Source organism: Callorhinus ursinus, unplaced genomic scaffold (genome assembly GCF_003265705.2).
Source record: "Callorhinus ursinus isolate GAN/ISIS: 27379988/994484 unplaced genomic scaffold, GSC_fseal_2.0 scaffold27, whole genome shotgun sequence".
NCBI lineage: Eukaryota > Metazoa > Chordata > Mammalia > Carnivora > Otariidae > Callorhinus > Callorhinus ursinus.
In genome coordinates, this window is record NW_027397089.1 from 1956521 (window position 1) to 1972239 (window position 15719).

Consider the following 15719-nt stretch of genomic DNA (forward strand, 5'->3'; position numbering starts at 1 on the left):
GAAGGCAACAAACACTAAAACTCTTACGGTATCACCTCCACCAACAAAAATGAACGAAGTAGGGGTGGGGACATTCATGAATCTACAATGAAACAAAAAGGTAAAAAACATGTCATATTTGATATCTTCAAGTAATAGGGCTTTAGAGGGATAAACAGTTAATTAAGGATAAGGATAAGAAATAAGGATAATTTCAATAAGATGGTTCCCAGGGCAAGCAAAGTTGTTTAAGTTTAGATTTCCTATGTATGGGGAGATGGATAGTTTAGCAATTTCAACTCAACTGAACCATGAGAAGCATTCTTCAAGAAAGCATTCTCTCTTTGCTCAGTAAATACTCCCTGAGTATAAAGCCCAAATGAGAGGGATGGGAACCCAGTTTAAAGTAAGTAAGAAATCTGAAGATAATTAGAGGAAATCTTTCAATTGTTAGAATTTTATGTAAGAAGACTATGTTAAGCTTCTTGAAATTTTAACTTTAGAATCTTAAGCTAAAGCCAAGCACTCCTCTAGTCAATGAAATTTCCCTTTTCTCCTTCCCCCCAGTAATGCTGTTAAGTTTTCTACTAATTTACCCATTTTCTTTTTCTTTTTTTTGTATTTTTTATTGTTCTCAGTGACATATATTGGCAATCAATAGATGAATCAATCACCATCAAATATTTATTGACAGGCACTGATGATAGGGACGAATATATGGTCTTTGGAGTCAAAAGAAGTGGATTAAAGTCCCTACTTGCCATTATCTGCTTGTGTGCTTTCAGGTACTAATCTCTTTAAGTTCCTCATCTGTGCAATGGTGAAGCCAAGGAAGAAGTTCAGCCTCTTATGGTTAATGTGAAAATCATATACAGCATAACAGGACATTTTAAATATAAAACTAAGTAATTAAGATCTATGATGCATATTATAAAATATACTTTTATGTTTCTTTCTTTTTTTTTTTTTTTTTTAGTTCATCTTTCTTTTTATTCTCAAAATAGGGTAATACAAAACTCCAAGGGGTATCGGACTGGGCTGGCCCTCGTGTGGGCTCTAGTGCTTTGGAGGAGGCAGAACCGAGTCCCCAGGAATGTGAAAGCATTACATCAAAAGGACAGCAGTAGCTACTGGGCCAAGTTCAACAGCCCAGGTCACACCCAGGCATAGGCACAGCAGGGCTTGGGTTCTAGCTCTTGGGCTGGGGGAGGAGATGATAACTGCTTTGAGATAACTGAGCAGAAGAGCCAGTGCAGAAGGGTCTGGTGGGAGAAATTGGGAAAGCTGAAGGATAGTGATATTCCTCTCTTTTCCTACTACTGAAGGGCAGAGGCACGTGAACCCAGCAAGAGGCCGAAGTATGTAGTAGCTACTTGGATCCCATTATGGAGAGGCCAGACCACTCCAGGGCTCGTTAGCTGGCTTTGGCAGGTGGTGGAATACTGGTCATAAGAATAGAGACAAACTGTTCCAATTTTTGTGCTGCTTGTCTCCCAGCCTCTAGTACTTCCTCATGATTGACCTTCTCCTTGGCTTCATAATCCAAGACGACTTTGTTAGTGATGAGGGAGAAGCCAAAGACTCGAAGTCCACAGTGCCTTGCAACTATAACTTCTGGTACCGTGCTCATGCCAACAGCATCCGCGCCCAGCTTCTGCAGCAGCCAACATTCAGCCACAGTCTCAAAAGACGGGCCTGCCAACATCACATAGGTGCCTTCCTTCAGCTCTCTCTGCTCCCTCATCTGTTTCCAAGCCCTGTGAGCGTTCTGCCTCATATCCTGGTCATAGGCATCGGACATGGCAGGAAAACGAAGTCCAAACCTTTCGTCATTGGGCCCTATGAGAGGGTTCACACCACTGAAGCCAGGAAAGTTGATGTGATCACGGATCAGCATGATATCTCCAACCTCAAACTCAGGGTTGAGTCCTCCAGCTGCATTGGTGACCACTAGGGTGTCCACGCCCATAAGGAAGAAAACCCTCACTGGGAATGTCACCTTCCAGATCGGGTAGCCTTCATACATGTGGAACCTGCCCTGCATCATCACACAGGCCTTGCCATTCAGGAACCCAAACACCAGTCGACCAGCATGACCAGGCACTGTACTTCGGGGAAAGTTTGGAATCTCGCTGTAGTCAAAGCTCTGGCTGTCAGTTAATTTATCAACCAGATTTCCTAACCCAGAGCCACAGATGACTGCCACTTGAGGTCGGTGCTTGGTGTGGCACAGAAGCCATTCACTCGTGTTCTGATAATCATCATACGTAAATCGGTTTTCCATGGTGCCGCCGTCGCCGCCCTCTCGAGGAGCCCGCCCTTGGCCTCTGGGATCCGGGCCGCTGAGCCGCGCTGCGCAGAGCCGTACTCTACTTTTATGTTTCAATTTGGCTAGGCTATCATGCCTAATTGGTCAGACACTAGCCTACATGTTGCTATGTAGGTATTTCATGGTGTGATTAATGTTTATAATCAGTAAACTTTACATCAAGTAGATTACTCTCCCTAATGTCAGTGAGCCTCATCTAATCGCTTGAATGTCTTAAGAAGAAAAACTGAGGGTTCCTAAAGAAGGAATTCTGCCTCAAGTCTATAACATAAAAATCCTGCCTGAGTTTCCAGTCTACTGGCCAACATTACAGATATTAGACTCAAGAGTACAATATCACCTCTTTCCTAAATTTCCAGCCAGCCTGCTGGGGATCTGTCCTACAGGTTTTAGACTTGCCAAACCCTAACTGTGTGAGCAAATTCTTTAAAACCAATCTCTCTCTTATTCTCTCTCTCTCTCACACTCATATGATATATATATATATATCCATCCAGACATCTTTCCTTAGGACATACTGAAAGCTAACAGAACCAAACCTATGGCCATCAGCACTATTTATCTACAGGCCATGTAAAGAGAGTTGGGGGCTTCAAAGAATTAATTGAAAAAATTGGAGGTACATGCAAAAAGGAAACACTGAAGGCTTTTGGGTTTGGCAACCTTGGTACTTACTACCTTCTATATGAGGAGGGTGTGGGAGAGCTTAATGAGTGTTTGCAGAAAATGGGGGTGGGGTGGGGTTATCCTTTGCTTCTCATCTGGAGATTCCTGAGGTAAACAGCTTTTGAAAATGCCCCACACAATTAGGATGACAAAAGGCTGTAGTATAGACTACCTGAAGGCCATGTGTGGATGGTTGGAAAAGGAGAGAACACTCCCTATCGCCCTTAGAGAGGGTACAAAAACAATTCTTGTGGTATTACATGTAGGAGAAGGGGATTAAAAGAAGCAATGAAACCATAGGGCTGCCAAGATGGGTGACAGATTGTATTAATCAGAGTTCTCCAGGGAAACAGAAGGAGTAGGAAATCATATACCATCTATATCTATATCTTTAATCTATATATCTAGAGAAAAAGAGAAATCAACCGGTTTTGAGGAACTGGCTCATGTGGTTATGGAGGCTGAGAAGTCCCATAATCTGTTGTCTGCAAGCTGGAGACACATGAAAGCTAGTGGTATAATTCAGCCAAAGTCTGAAGGGCTGAGAATGAGGGGAACCCATGGTATAAATCCAAGCCTGGTGGCTAAAGAAGACGAGATGTCCCAGCTCAACAGTAAGGCAGGAAAAAAGGACAAGTTTCTCCTTCTTCCACTTTTCTGTTCAGGCCCTTAACAGATTGGATGATGCCTAGCCACACTGGGGAAGGCAATCTATTTTAGTAATCTACTGAACAAGCCCATAAAAATCCCTAGATTGAGAAATCTGGTGGCAACTCTCTCAGGTCCCTTCCCTCCTTGGGAGCTTTGCACTTTCACTTTGCTATCACTCAATAAACCTTGCTTTGCTGTTCACCACTCTATCTGGTCTACCTCTTCATTCTTCAAAGAGGAGTGACCAAGAACTGCAGGCACTAATGGAGAAAAAATCCTGCAACAAAAGTAAGCACGGTCCTAATCAAACATACATGTAGGCACAAAGGACAAGTCACCAGCACCACACAGAGACAGTGAACTAGGGGAGACCAGAGCCATCTACTAGCAGCAGTCTAAGACCAGCTCTCATCAGAGATGACTCTTGCTCCCAGTCTTAGCCTGGCTCCATCCACTAAAGGAGTTAAACCTTGCAAAGGGAGTAGGGAAGAGATATCTTCTGGCTCCCCATCTTTTCCATGAAAGCAGCCAGTATCATAGCTCCAACCAGGTATTATGGAAGAACCATTACCAGTTTTAAAGGTAACTGGTACATTTCAGTAATGGAAGAGAATTGGGAAGTTTGGACTCTATCCACGATGTCTATACTTGCAACAAAGCAGAGCTGAAATCAAGTTTTAAGAAAACTAAACCGACTTAACACTTATACTCTGAGTTGGGAATTCTTAATAAGCTACACAAGGTAAAAGATAATATATGCTACACTAAATAACACCTTATCTGTATAGGTTTCTTTCCAGTTACATAGTACCTTCAATTACATCATCTCACAAGAATCTCATGAAATGTTGTTTGTTCTTAAAGATTTTTTGTTTTTTAAGATTTCATTTATTCATTTGAGAGAGAAAGAGCATGAGTGGGGGGAGGGTCAGAGGGAGAGGGACAAGCAGACTCCTGGCTGAGCAGGGATCCCCATGTAGGTGTTCGATTCCAGGACCTGGAGATCATGACCTGAGCTGAAGGCAGACACTTAGCCGACTGAGCCACCCAGGTACCCCATTCCTCCTCTTTTAAGATGAGGAAATTGTCTCAGTGATTAACTGACTTGCCTAAGTCCTAAAGTTGCAGATCTAGGACTAAGTCTGGTCCTATCACAAGCTTTTTTCTGCTGCACCACGTCAATTTTCTGAAATAATGGAGTCTATTGCTGAAAAAGACTAGACCTACGTTCCTCAGTACATTTGCCAGAAACCCAGAGTAACTGTGACATTACTTGTTTCCTACCGCAAGGGCACATTAAGAATGATCAGCATTTCTAATAACAACAGCGTTTCATTAAACCTTTATGTTGAATGCTTTGTATGCATCATCCCATCTAACCACATTAACATACTTAATGCCAAATTGTTGGATATGTGAATTTTTCCTTGACCTCACCCTTCCTGCCTCCTCCCTGTCATTCACAATCAAACGCCTCAGGTACATAATAGAAGATGAATATATGTGTTTTGAATATATTCATGAAGGATTAATGAAATAATAGCTATGAAATTGACAAGCAGAATATATTGACTTTCACCCTACCATTTAATCCATCAAGTGAGCCTTTACTTTTAAGTACTCAGCGAATATTTGTTGTAAGAATTTATAAATGAAACATGAATTACAAAAAGAAATCTATTCTAAGGATCACCCAGAAGAAATCTACATTATTTTCGTTTTCAATATCAATATCATATTTTTTTAGTTGGTTTTGTCCCCCTCTACTAATCTAACTAAGACTTTAAATAATACAATTATCAAAGTCACCATAACTCATTCTATGATTCCATATTCATTCTTTGGGCAAGCGAACACATATTTTACTGAATATATGAAAAATATCATTATTCATGGAATAAATTCAGCACACTCTTGTACCAGCTTTTGCCAATCAAATTGTTTTTCCCTATGTATAACATGGTTTTTCTTCAAGTGACTTAAGCCATTTGATTTTGTTGCTCTTTGTTAAAATGAAGACTTCTTGGTAAGAACCATTTTTAATTCTCTAATACAGACTAAATTATTTTTGTAGTTAGGCTAGGTTTGGCTTCAAGCAAAAGAAATTTAACTCTGGTATAAACAATGAGGAAATTCATTATTTCACAAGAAGCAACCAGAGGGAAGGCAAGCTTGCAGGTTGGTAGATTTAGCAGGTCAATGTCCCATAAAAAACCCAGGTTTGCTTTGCTTTTTGTTTGTTTGTTTTCGTCTGTCCGGTCTGCTGGCCTCAGCCCAGACTCAATTCTAGATCAAGAGCTCCTCTGATAATCGAAATTAAAGTTGCAGATTTTACAAGGGATACAATGTCTTTATGATGCTCTGCCAAGGCTTTGCCTCCCTGACCTCGTCTCACTTGAGGCCCCTTCCCCACCCTCTGTTCCAGGAACACTGATCCTTATGCTCTGCCTTTGCCTTGGGCCTTTACTCTGGCTGTTTTCCTCAGTTTAAAATACTTTTGCCTCACATCACACATCCACTTGGCTAGTTTCATCATATCCTTAAAGTCTTTGCACAAGTCTTACAGACTTATTTTGACCACTTTATTTAATTAGGTCAACCTACCTCTGATCACTCTCATCCCCATGCTCTTTTGCTTTTATTTTGTGTGGTATGCATCACTTTCTAGTTTATTATATAGTTTACCTACTTACTATATCAGTTGAGTATTGTCTGTCTCTTCTGAGTGAATGTAACCTCCATGAGGGCAATACTTTTTGGTTTATTCATTAGTGTATTGCAAGCACCTAGAACAGTCCTTAGGGAATAGTAGGTACTCAAATATTAGCTGACTATTGTTGAGTGAAGGTTTATAAAACAGCTGTCTGTAATGATGAAATCTAGGCACTTTTTGTGTATTTATAGGATGAAAATAGAACTGGCTTCTCCTGCTCTGAAGAGAACAAGGGAGCTTTTTTTTTTTTAAGATTTTATTTATTTATTTGAGAGAGAGAGAGCGCGCGCACGCGCGTGTGCACAAGATGGGGGAGGGTCAGAGGGAGAAGCAGACTCCCTGCCGAGCAGGGAGCCTGATGCGGGACTCAATCCCGGGACTCCAGGATCATGGCCTGAGCCGAAGGCAGTCGCTTAACCAACTGAGCCACCCAGGCGCCCAACAAGGGAGCTCTTTTAAAACAAGGGTCTTTAGAACAAGAAAGCTATCTCCAACAGGACAAACAAGACTCAAACTAAATGTCATTGGCTAGAAATTAGCTCACATACCTTTCCCAAACTACTCCCATTCAGGAAAAATAAGATTACTAAAATTGGTTTAAATTAATCTACAGTTTGGAGATGGGTTAAACTCATTTACACTAAATCACATGGGCTCTATGAGGAAGAGATGAATACTTGTACAAAATTCAGATTATTTTAAGTAGAGGAGAAATGATACCAGTGAGGTAACCACCTTTGACGCCTCTGATAGGCGCACTTACTAGTTCCTTCTCTCTCGTAGTTCTTATTTCTGTTATGGTCCCTTACACAAATAAACCTTGGGATTATTTGTTGTTCCAGTTTTTCTCAACCTCGGCTACATGTTACAGTCATCTGCAGAGTTTTCAAAACTCTCAGTACCTAGGCTGTACCTCAGACCAATTAAATTAGGATCTGGAGTGGTGAGACAAGGACATTTTTAAAGCTCCCCAGGTAATTCTGAAAAATTGAACTGGACCAGTTAAAATAGAGTAGGAAGATTTTATTCAACACTTTTGCAATAGTGGGGAGAGATTGACCTCACCTCCGCTGAAGCAAAAACTGGGGAGTTCTGAAGCTGGGGAGTTCCGAAGCACTAGAATGAGCTAATGGAAAATGACTGGAGGGTGTTTGGTGGGGCAGTTAGTCAGTTATATTAGGCTACCAATGTTTGCTAATTGTTGCTTATTGAAGTTAGGTTCCTACTCTCCCAGAGACTGGGAGATGGCGGTGCCATCTTGTTGATGACACTTCAGAGGGATGGATCCCAGGTCCTTGAGAAAGGTATTACTAGATTGTAGAAGATTTACATCTCAAAGTGACAGAAAGAATTTACAATTGCAAGTTTTCTAAAGTAATTGCTCTAAAAAATGGAGGGTCAGGGGCCTGTCATTAGGAAGAAACCTGTCTAAAGCTTAATCAAGCTGAGGGGGGGCATTAAGTCATCTTGTCAGTTCCAACATGCAGCCATTTGAGAACTACTGCTCTCTTTTCTCTTCCTCAATAACCACATTCATTCAGTTGTTGAGTCCTCTTAATTTTATCCTCTGTAGAAAATTAGGTGGATGTAGTCTGATTCCTTCTTGCCATACACTTATGTCTGGGCTCCTGAAAAGGACCCCAAATTAATCTTCTTAGTTTGGTTATTTCCCCTGTCCAATTAAATGACAAATTACTGCAAGAATTATTTTACTAAAATATAAATCTCTTTATTTATTTTCTTACTTAAAATCCTTCAGTACTCCCCATTATCCTCAGGATATCTTCATACCCTCCCAACATGATTCATGAGGATTTTATGACTCAAACTCTGCCTTCCACATTATCTTCTTCTCCATATTCTTGAAGAGTCAGTATTTGCTTTATGTTTATATTCAATTCCAACTTCTTCAAGAAGTCTTTCCAGATCCTTTCCATACTCCCATAACATCTGTCATTATTAACAACAGTGATCATCATCTGTCTTGCATCCTGTTTTCTATGTAATTGTTTGACTTTCTCCTAGGCTGTGAGTGCCTGTAAGGTAGGCACCTCTCACCCCCACCGTGCACCCGGTTTTTAATCTCCACACTCCCCTGCCTCCAAGACTGCTACATTTGTTAAAAATGAATAAAATGTAATCTGCCATTGTACCATGTCCCCTACAAGTATACATAGCTAGTAAGTGATAGATCTGGAATTTGCACCCAAGAAGACTGCTGCCAGAAAATGTATTTGTCACCTAAATCTGTATGGTTCAGGAGTGAAGAAGACATGAAACAAAGTCTAGGCCAACATATAATATGAATGAGTAATCAATCCTTGTTGTTGGGTCCATTTGTCATTGAAGTGTCACTTAACGTAAACTCATTGATACAACTCTATTTTTTTTAGTTTTGGGGATGGAGGTGGTCTATTTATTTATTTATTAAGTTTCATGGTGGTTTTGGCTTTTGTGTAAGTAGTAAATTCTTACTGCATTGTTATAAATGAACTTACAATTCATTTCATTAATGTATTTGTTTTATAAATAATAAATGAGAATGTTCCTATAAACCAGTTTTTATTTCTTTTATATAGAATTTTTAAAAATTTTAAAGCATCAAATCTTAGTAGTGACTAGCTCGGTTAAAGGGTGTTCCTGCTTTTAAAAAATTTCCCGGGTAGCCTACTTACCAACTGTCTGACTCTACCACTTTATAACTAGTTAATGGACTCACAACGATAAATGGTTCACTGGGGGGAAAGCAGTTTTTTATATATGAGAGTTTTAAAGTTATGTCAGAAAGTTCACACCTTTACTCTTGGATTGGCATTGAACTTGAAATTTTGCCTTCTCCAAACTCAAAGAGAAGCTGACCTAAGTCAGAAAGGTAATTGCCATAAAATGTGCTAAAAGAGAATAGCCTCTTCAGCTTTTATCTGTGAGTTCACTGGTGCTGGCTAATTCTATTCTGCTAATTGCTGTCAAAAAGAAATGCCCCTGTTCTTCTGCCAACCTGAGCAAGACCGACATATTTCTTGGCTCAGGCTCACAAGAGACTTTGTAAGAAAACTTATTGATCTCTCTTGAAATCAACCTGACATAGAAATATATGGTTTGTAGTTAGGTGCTGTATCCTGCTATAGACAAAGATCATTCTCAAATACCACTAGTATGTAGAAAGGTTTTTTTTTTTTTTTTAACATTTATCGACATGTGAAAGTACCTGTGGTATTTTGTTTACTTACTTTGTTGACTTCTTTCATTTTGACAATGAACATTTTCTTGGCTTAATTATTCTTTTGTGAAAATCTGGTTCTCTCTGCTTCATTCTAAATGCTCTTTATTTCTAGGAGACAAAGGCTTTGAAATCAAAATCTTTAAATACTGTCCATGTGCTAGAAAATATTTTTTTGAAAATTATTTTGCTTGATTTTAGTCTGAGTTGGAGGCCTCTACCCTGGTATAATTCAGCAGCTAGGAGAATAAAGTAATAGTTGGATGTTCACTTCTGTTAAAATTTTTCACTGTGATATTTTACTCTTTGATTTTATTGGACTTACGGATGATATATTCTCGCTCAGAATTAGGTATAAAACATATCTGAAAAAACTACGAATTAATATTTTGAGTGTCTATCATTGTCTGTTATCTGTATGTCAACTCCCTATTTGTTCAAGTAACTAAGAAGTGACTATACACACAGTATTTTTCCCAGAGTTCCATCTCCTTTAATTAGTGATTCCCTCTCATTGTCTCCACTTTCTCTATGTGGAAGAAATCTATCAGGTGAACAACTATTAAACGAACTCTGTAATTTCCATATCTGTCTTCCAGGTATCTTACCTTTTTTAAAAAAATTATTTTATTTCAGATCAATAATATACTATTCAGCTATGTCAATTTTGCTATTGAACCATGAAAATTTATAGATTTAACTCCCAATCTCTAATGAGTCTCTTTAGTACATAATAGCCTTTTTGGCATAAATGGCGTATTCTTCCTGTTCCTAAAAAAATTATAATGGGTATAAACTCTGTACTTATTGTTTAATTAACACTGTCCCTTCAGGTGTAAGTTCTTATATTAGTTAAGTTTGAAGTCTCTTTTATTCCTTATGTTAGTATTCTTCATGTAGTTGGTGATGCACTCATCATTTTAATTGATGTACATTAGGCTGTTTGTTACTGTGTTTATGCAGCTTACTTTGTAAGGAGAGAGGGGCTCCAGTCTCACTTGTACCCTACACTATTTCAGGGATAGTGACTAATTGACTGCTGTGTGGTTTACTTCCATGGCTCATCTTCTGATTTTTAGTTCTTTATGTTCTTCCCAAATATCATCAACCATCAGGATCTCTGCCCTGTCATTCATCCCTAAGCTCCCACATTTCTCTTTCTTGTGTGTAGACAGCTAACCCATTACTGTCTGGTCCACTTGGAGTTAGGAATGTGTCAAAGAGAGATGCACAGCAGTTGGAAGCCTGTGTATTTTCACGGCAGAATACCAATGAATTCCCTTTGATTATCTGAGTTTTCTCTTGCACTTTGCACCCACCATTTCTGTGGCAATATATATTTTTCCCTTCACATTCTGGCATTTTTCTCTTTCATATAATAATGTCTTTCAGTATTTCAATACCTTTGCAGGTTCAAGTTCCTGCAAATCCTCCTTCCTCTTGTTTTTGAGCCGCTCTGACTTTTTATAAAGGGGGAGATTGCATTATGTGCCCATTTCACTTATTTTTTATATTGTTATCAAAATGAAAAAAAAAATCTCATATACAACTTTCTGACCCCTGAGGTCATGTCCTCTGATCTAGATTTTTAAAAAACACTGCCCCTTACCACATGATTTGGGTTGAAATAGCACATTGCTGCTCTCCTGATACTGGATTCATTTTGGTACTGTTCTGACACACATCTCAAAGCAAACTGGAAAATACTCTTCTTGCTCTTGATAAATCTACCTTGTCTGCATATCAACTTCTGAATCAGAGCAGGTGTGAAAAGCACAAAGCAGGCCAATTTGCACAGATGGTACAGAGGTCACGTGAAAAAATATTACATTCCCCTGAGTTGACAGTTGTGTGGAGTGTGAAAACACCAGTTATAATACCTTGCTAATAATCAGTTTTGTATCATTTCTGTGTAGCCGGTACCTCTCCCAGTAACATTGTCCTTTAGAAATCTAATAGCTAGCAACAATGCATCACACAATATTAGAGCTTCTTATCATTACAGCCAGGGATAGTTGGCTAAAGAGACTATTTAAAAGGGTAGAAATAGTAGACCTAATTCAGTGAGTTATGTGAAGGCATATAGTACAGTTTTTCATTACCAGACGAATAGCACTGCATTAATTATTAAGCTAGGATTCTTAAGGCAACTGCCAAACTGATGTATTGAGTTGCCAATACAAAAATGAGCCATTTATAATTAATTGTCCCTAAAGCAATCCTTTAAAAAATCCACACATTTTCTTGGATTTATTAACTGAGTTTATATAAAGCCTATCAGTATTTTCATTTGGCAATAAACTGGACACAAAAACTGGACACAAAATGTATTTTACTAGAAACATGACTCAAAAATTACATGGTACCAAATTACTGAAATTTTAAAAATTTAATTCTCATTTAAGAAATGACATCAGAGCTTCCCAGAATCATTTACAATTTACACACTTGCATTAGACTCTTCGTACTTTACTTTATGTACTTTCAGGTCACATGCTCTGAGGCGCGCTGCCTTTTTGGCTGAACATCATGGGTATAGTTAAGCATCACAAGAGTCCTTCAGTTTCAGAGCTATACTAAGCTCCAAAACCTACTTTGGAAGCCATCTATGTATCTTCTTGTTACAACTAGCATTTGCCCTTCACCAGAAATTATTCACTTATCGGGGATAGAGGGAAATATAGCTCATCAAGTTTAAGTGGAACATAAATTAGTATAAAATCATTCGGGGCATAAAAGTAATCTTGGATTTCTATATGGTATGATAAGGGACAATCACACAGTCCAGAAACTAGAATTCACAAAGGAAACCCAAAATACAAAATATTTTTACCACCAAGTATGGATAATACCTACCATTTGAAATTGGTACTTTCACTGGCCAGTCCATCCATCAACCCATACCCTTAAAGAAAATATGTTATTACCACATCATTATCATTATTCATCCAACTGTATTTAGACCTAGAGATTTTGTGGCAAGCTCACAAAACCTGATAAAAAATACAATAGACACTTAAGTCCTACCTGGTGGCATTCCCGGTATCTATTACTGCTTATTATGCTTTTCCCATGGAGGTCCGTTAAAGGTGCAAGACTATAAATGAAAGACAAGTGTTTTGTCTTTTATTAAGAGAGGCTTACTAAGTTGTTCATCTGCTCAATTTTGAACCAGTCTTTAGTTCATTGAGCACATATTCTGTTCATTCAAAAGTGCTTTAACACCAGTTTCTTGGGAGAGAGAGACATTGCTGATACCTCCAGGCATTTTTTTCTTAGATGACTTGGGATAATTTGTAAACCTACCTAGAGTCAAATCCAAAATAACACTCTTAACATCAGGATCAATAGCAAACTTCTCAAACGGTCTGAATCACCTATCATTCTTCTGCATTTGGACAGCCTCTGAGAGCACAACCAAATGGAATGAAAATGGATACAGCAACTGGACTGATGTAAATTTTATCTTATTTCCACATCTTACTAGCTGTGTAACTTTGTACAAGCTGCTTGGTCTTTCTGGGCCAGTTTCTAATTCTGAAAAAATTAAGTCAATACATAATTTTCAGGTATGTGTGTATGAGTTTTGGGGGTGGAGTGGGTAAAGTAATAGCCGCAAGAACTCTGCGGCTATTTATGAGCACTGTACACAAAATCTTCCTTGATGCTCACAGTACCCAGAATACCCCATTTTACAATGAAGGAAACCAAATTCAGAGGACGAAGAACTTGCCATAAATGCATGAGCAAGGAATTGTTGAAGTTGGCAGCTGTGTACTGTGCCCTCACAATTTTCCTCTAATCTATCCTGTATGTTTGGGCCATGACTCTCAGTGCAAAGAAGTTTAAATGGCCAATGCTTTGAACTACATAAGAAGATTAAGACCACTGGATCTAAGTTCCAAGGGCCATAATAATACGTCCAAACTGACAGTGTTTGGAGCCAAGTAATGGGACTATATTTCCACCAAATGAAACCTTGTAGCAACATCAGAGGACCTATGGGACTGAGAATTTCTCATGTCAGGGTCAGCAAATTATAAAAGAATGTAATTTAAACACAAAGGCAGAAAGAGGCTAAATGAAGTTTTGCACATAGATGTGCTGTTTGCTGGTAAATAACGTGTGCCATCTTTGTATCTGGACATTCCTCAGGCTGGTTCCTTAAGACAACTGTAGGATTTAAATAAAATTATCCCGTTTTAGAGATGAGGAAACCTAGAGTCAACGGTAGCTTTCCCAAGGTCAGAGTGTGGTCAGTAATGGGACCAGGCTCTTTGCATTGAGCCATCAGGTACTGGATAAGAGCTCTAGTTTGTTTCAGCTCAGGATTAGCTACAGTCTGGGTCAGTAGCACCAGGGGTTAGCTTTTGGAAGAGCCTAGCAATCGTCTTGCATTTTCTGAAGGCACTTTAATTATATAGCAAGAAAATCTCTACTCACTTTGAACTCATCTTCAATCACCTTTACTGTTCTGACCACGGGCTTATCTAACTATTTATGAGTTTAGTTTTACCCGCATGATTTCTGAGTGGTAGCTCATTCCAGAACTTTTAATGCCACCATGCAATCTTTTCTTTTTGGTTCTGAAAATTAATTTATGATGCTGGTGTAAAGGTAGGGTGGCAAGTAGGACAAGAAAAAAATAATGAAATCAGGTGATAAGGGTTCTCTCCAGGATTTAGTCCTATTACGTATATTAGAAAATAGTATGAACTAAACCATTCCTAAGTTGGAGTCCTTGGAGATTTATTTGTATGTGGAAGGACTCTAGAAGGGTTTGCAATCCTCCTGACATAGTAAAAATTATGTGTGCATTTACATATGCGCAGTTTATTAGGGCGATGTTTTGTGCCAGTCTCAGCCTATCAGTAATCAGTGTTGTGTCTGGACTCGCCCTTGTGGTTCTTATTATGATTGCAAGATGCCTTTCAGCAATAACTATCAGGAGACTTGGGTGAAAAGGATTTATTACTTACAGGACCTAGAAATTACACAGCCTACCTGGGGTCACACAGCAAGATTCTGAGTGAAAAAAGAGCACATGGGCCCAGGGTTCTGCTTTTATTGCAATGGAGGATGAGGGTCTAGGGTTTCACAGGCTCATTCTTTATTGGTCGATTTATAGCATAAGAGTGGGAATTTAAAACACCAGAAGAGAAAAGACAAGTGACTCAAATGCTCAGCTATCAAACTCAACTAAAATCTCTGCAACAAAGAGCCTCAATATGGGAGATGGCCTGGCCCTTTATCTAGTCCTGTGGCAGGCCATGTGTTTATTTGAGATAGTCATCTTTGAAGTGAACGTCTCAGGAATCATAGTTTAAGTCAGGTATTTGCATTACAAGAAATAATAAAATAAAATAAGTAAAAACCTAAAACAACAACAACAACAACAAAACAACTCTCAGGGCTTGCAGCGCAGGTGAGGAACCAAACATAATGAGATTCTCAAAAGGACACAATTCTTTATTCACTGAATTGACACATTTTTGTTAGCTACAATAAGAGCCAAGCACTGTGCTAGTTCCAGATTTATAGTGTTGACTTTAAGAACTCCAAAGCATCTGCGATTATACTCCACTTGCTCGCTCACAAGTTAGCCTGCCGCAGATTCATGGATGCTGACAGAAGGTGTAAAACTCTTCAGCCAGAGAGAAAAAGCAATTTCTTACCCACAGCAATATCATTAGCCAGCCTGTAAGCATTTGTGCTGGTCTCCCAAGCCTGGCTTCCCGGCCGCTGCTGCAGAGAGCATCAGACGGGAGGTGCGCACACAGCCGAGTGTGTCACAGGAGAGGAACTCTGAGATTAGGGAGCCCAACTCTTTAACTGGGCAGGAAGCACATCTAACTTTTGCTCTAGACGAAGACATCCACATCGTAGTGGACGGTAAGAAAATCAGGATTCCTGCCTGGGGGAAACTATATCTTCCAAGGCTGGTAGAGCAAAGGCAATTGGTGTTCCTGCCATCAGGATGCTCAGGGACTTGAGACACTCATGGAAACTCGTCCCCCAAGAGTGACCAAAAAAGACATGCTCCCCTCCCTCATGGACCTTTGCTGTCTGTCTGTGTAAACAAATACAAAATAAAATATATAATTATAAATTGTGATAAGAATTGAGAAAGAAAAAGAACAGCGTGCTATTAGAAATAGAGG

General features: G+C 39.2%; 1 pseudogene; it reads right to left on the reverse strand.

The window, feature by feature from the left end:
• Positions 1 to 937: 937 nt before the first annotated feature.
• Positions 938 to 2342, reverse strand: LOC112829899 (purine nucleoside phosphorylase pseudogene; annotated as a pseudogene).
• Between the last annotated feature and the right edge of the window lie 13377 nt (positions 2343 to 15719).